Consider the following 5,423-nt stretch of genomic DNA (forward strand, 5'->3'; position numbering starts at 1 on the left):
TTAAGGGAATTTTGTGGAAAGCACTTTTAAATAAATTTGTAGTTGACAAAAAGAAACACCACATAGTTAAGTATTTTATATATGTTGAAAAATCGGAAAAAAGTTATAATATTTTGTCCAATACCTAGGTGTTCTGATGTGTTTGTACATAATTCAAGCATTTAATACAAAAAGCGATGATTTGGAAACTTATACCCGGACAGTCGTCGATGCTCAAAGGAGACTTTAACGAAAGATAGCGCTGGAGATATAATAGCGAATAAATATATGAGCAAGCCCAGGTGCACTGTATTAGTTTACTTTTATAATGCGGTGTGAAGGAAATTAGAAATGACCCCAGAGAGTTCAGATTCAGGATCAACAGCTTTATTAGCTTCACCCTCAATTTACTATTAGGAACTACAGGTATGTTTTCAATTTATGGTTTAAACTAACCCTTAGTTTAAACATACAAAGCACATAACGGTAGGCATGCGTAGGGCTCTGTGCAATCGACATCTGGGTAGGTATCACCCACTCATCAGATATTGTACCGCCAAACCGCACTACTTAGTATTGTTGTTTTCCGGTTTGAAGGATGAATGAGCCAGTATAACTACAGGCACAAGGGACATGACATCTTAATTCTCAAGGTTGGTTTTGTATTGGCGAGGCAAGAAATGGTATATATTTTTTGCGGTGCCAATATCTGGGCAGAATAATCGCACCGTTACCATGGCCGGTACCGTGGCCAGGAATAGTGTGATTACCGGGAATTGGGGGCCGTGAATTTTTGACCGCAGTGGCTGGAAATCTTTCACTAATAGCGCTGCTGCCCGCTATCAAGAATTACATTTTCGGATTCCAGCATTTATATTTCATTTATTTGTGTGGTTATACCGCCACGATTTCGGTCGCCAGAGCCTCGTTCGTTGATTAGCAGGATGTACCACGAGCAGGTGAGGTTGACGGTAGAGAGCCTAGGTTGTTATCGGTTCCCCTTATACCCCATGGGACGGGATGGTTGGCGTTCAATGGGGGAGGCTTTCGTCCAGCAGTGGACGGCAAAAGGCTGAAAAAAAAATATCTGGGCGGTGGTGACTACCTACAATCAGATTGTCCATTTATCTTTCTATAAAAAGTATAAGTAAGAAACTAATATGTTAGGTCCCTTGTGTCTGTAACAGGCAGAAGGAATATAAAATCTTAGTTTCCAAGGTTGGTGGCACGTTGACGATGTAAGGATGAAAGAAGGATGTTAATGTCCCATGCATCGCCAGTATCAATGGTCGATGGCGACTGCCCTTCCGCCTTCCCATCTTATAAAAAAAACAAACTACTTCTTATCTGAAATTTATCGCAACTAAATCCTCAGAGTACCTGCAGTTTTTTCTTGAGACCGTTTAAGACATATTATTTAAAAGTATAAATGTATTATGTAATAAAAATAATTAACCATTTGTTAGTGTGTTCAATCTTTTCAACGATTATCTTCAAGACTCAAGTTCGTTATAAGATTGTAGTTTTCGACTTTACCTTACATCTGATAGGTGATCACAGACTATTCTATCAGTAATCTCCGAAACAAAGTTGCTATCTCGCGTTTTGTTGAATTAGTAAGAGGGTACAGACAAATGGCTAGTAAGAAACACGGAACGATCTCCGACTCGCTCTGAAAGCGATAGTGCCCCGCTAGTTACGATAATAAATAGGGGCTTAACGTTTCCAAATGGCCGATTAGGGCATTCTTGACTACAACACGGGCTTTCTGATAAAGTTTGCGTTTGTTTGCAACGAGTCTCATGGGTTTTATAGGTAACAAATAGGTTGGTCTCTCGTTAAGTCACATTTTCATGTTTACGACGAATACAGTTCAAAACGATAAATATGTGAATGCAAATATGAGATATCTAGTATATTGTAAAATATTACGTTATATCTAAGGCCCGTCGCTACAGCATACCTGAAAACAATCTTTGAAGGGTTTCTTCAATCCCAATTAGATTACCCGACTATGTCGTAGTAGTAGGTATTTGTTTTGGAACGAGGTCTAATGCTATGGTTTAAATACGACTATTATTCGAGGTGAATTGAATTTTCTCTTTTCCTTGTTTTTGGATAGTGAAGGATTCGAATGTTATTTTCTAATTTATTTTGATTGATTTTCTTAATAAGTTCGTCGTATCTTGAGTTTTTATTAATATTTACGAAACTTTTACTTATATACAATATACATACTGTATTAGTCTGTAATGCTGTAAAATAAAAAATTAAAAAATGTAAAATAATGTTTTCAATCTACGAAGATGTTTTCAGTCTCCTCAAATATTGCGAGTTAAACAGCCTGCGCATAGATGAACTAGAAGCCCAAATAGTATATATATATATATATATATATATATATATATATATAATATATACATAGTTATATATATATATATATATATATATATATATATTTAAATTATGAGGTAGTTAATAAGCATCGGTAGTTTAAAATAAAAAAAGTGTTATTTTTGGTTTAACTCTTTGGATAACTTGCAAATAGCCATATTAACTTTAAACAGGCAGTTATTTTGAAATCACTGACATACTACAATTTTATTTATTTGTATAGAGTGTTATCAAATATTAGGACACTAACTGCGGGACTAGTCCACAAATTCAAAGTCGCTCAGCGGGCTATGGAGCGAGCTATGCTCGGAGTATCTTTGAAGGATAAGATCAGAAATGAAATTATCCGGAAAAGAACCGGAGTTACCGACATAGCTTGCAAAATTAGTAGGCTGAAGTGGCAGTGGGCTGGTCACGTATGTCGTAGGACCGATGGCCGTTGTAGCAGACGAGTCCTAGAGTGGAGACCGCGAATCGGCATTGTATTGAGTATGAAAACAAAGTAAAATTATAACAGAGGTCTGTGTTGATTTTTAAACGGTGAAAGTTATGTACATATTTAACGTATGTAGATTTAATTTAAATGTTATTTGATTAATAAAATGCAATTCTATTATTTTTATTTTTTTTTTAAATATGTTGTATTCTTTTTCATACTAATATAATATTAAATATCATGTTTTATGGCGAGCTATAGAAATATATTGACTCTAATAGGTAATATTTAACAATTTTTGTCACGATTTGTTGACGGGATAAAACTGATAATTTTTTTTAAATTTCCTTCGTTTATCATATAACACATTCAGAGTTATCTGCTACAAAGCGTTTGGTTGGTCTATGATCATGCTTTGGCATGAAGCTGAAAGGCATAACTTATCTCCATTGGAGTTATTTCGATCAAAGAGCCGTTTAGGACAATTTGCATTCTTGACTACAACCTGCAACTTTAACTACACATAAAAAACCATTGATTGGAATAATAAGGTTTTCTACTGTTAGGGATGCGGTGTAAGGCATCGGCAAACGACGTTACCCTAATATTGTATTAAAAACACACGTCTAATATTTTTGAAGATGTAAAACCATATTTTCTGGAAAGTATATTTTGCTCAAGAAAATGGTGCGTTCTTTCACTGAAAGGCAGCGAGCATTCGGAAATGGCAAACTTTGAACTAATTTAACTTTAAAATAGCTTTTCCCAGTTCCACCAGTATGTTGACAAACAAATATCTGATTTTCTTGAAATAAATTCATACGTTACAGTTACGTAGAGCTACTTACATGAATACACTAAAGTGTTTTAATCGTATTTATTTTAATTTATAGAAAAGCTTTGAGTTCTATCTTATATATAATTCTAACAAATATGGTGTTTAAAAATAAATAAAACAATCGATAAATGGTGGACTATTTGTAAGTGTCACCTAAATTATTATGTAATCATACACATGTGTGCAATATGCAACGATGCGATGCCCTAAACTCGACGGTCACATGAGGTAAATAACATTAGCTATTATGGCTCGGCATTTTGCGTTATATCATTATCACACTATTGGACAAAACCTCCTCTTCCTATTGGCCAACATGACCTTGGCATAATTGGCGACCTTTGGTAACTATTTAACACGTAATACTGCAATAAGTCTCTATGCATGAACCTTATGAAAGCACATAATAACTTGTACAAGATCACTTTTTGTCTCAAATGCCTTATCACTAATAATTTCTTTTATTTTAGTATTTTTTGTAATACTATTTTTTTTTCTTTTTTCTTTCTTGTTATGTTTAAGGACTTATCGTTTTATTCGTTGTTGCTGTATAGTATGTATTTATATTATATACTTGTAATATTGTATGTTGATAATATAATTTATTTATTGATATATAACATGAGTATTTTATATTTATTTATTAGTTTGTTTTAATTAAAGATTAATATTATTTTATTTATACCACCACCTACCTCATATCCTATCAGTTATTACTTACACCGTTGGTTGCCTGGAAGAGATCGCTATGTAGCGATAAGGTCGCCATAATTGTACTTTTATTTAGGCTGTATACATGTTTTGTATTTTTCTTTTTGTGGTGTACAATAAAGTATAAAGTAAAGTAAGTAAGTAAAGTAATAAGAAATATGTACTATTTTTACTAGTGAATTTTTTGTAACAATTTTGTTTTCAATTTAAGAAACTGAACACGTTTCTACTGATACCAATCGAGATCTCTTAAATCGACGCTAATATTACTCTCCAGCGTAATTTTCTTAACAAAATTGTAGGGTAGCTGAACCTTGCGGCCGACTCGAAGTAATCTATCAACGGGTTGCTGACGTAACGTACAACGATACGGTTTAACGGGAACGGGAACATAAAAAGGGAAAAAAGTTAACAGAAATAGAATATAATTTACATTTTACAACAATAATTTCCTCTTCCCTCTCGGACCGCTTACTGAGTGCATGTGTTTTATGGCTTGTTTGTGATTAAAATTGTTTGTTAAAGTTACAATTAAAAACAATAAATCCGTGCTATAAAATAGGAGTGCATAACCAATAAGAAGGTATACGTTCATCGCGGCGCCTGGTACTTTGCGCCTAGTACAATCCGCTTCGTGGCTATTATAAGGCCCCGCCTACCTCTTGCGAAATCCTGCTGCCCTGGTACTTTAAATACGATCACTTTTAATTATTTATTAAAAATAAAGTTGGGGTGACACTTTGTCAAGGGCATATATAGAAAAATGTCAATTGAACACCCCTCCGAAAATACCTACTCCTATGTTACAGCATTCTCAATCATCTCCGGATATAACCGGAGATTCCAATGTACCCATGAGGTCACAGAGACTAAAGCGTAAACAGGGAGATGACTTGGAATATTTTCTGAGTAAATTTGAAAATATGTTCACTACATGGACAGCCGCACAGGACGCGAAGTATGAATCACTACTAAGTACCGTCAACACAATCAGAGATCAGAACTCACAAATTTCATCGTCAATTGAGTTCATGAGTAACAAATATGAAGAGCTGAAAATTAAAT

Source organism: Nymphalis io, chromosome 14 (genome assembly GCF_905147045.1).
Source record: "Nymphalis io chromosome 14, ilAglIoxx1.1, whole genome shotgun sequence".
NCBI lineage: Eukaryota > Metazoa > Arthropoda > Insecta > Lepidoptera > Nymphalidae > Nymphalis > Nymphalis io.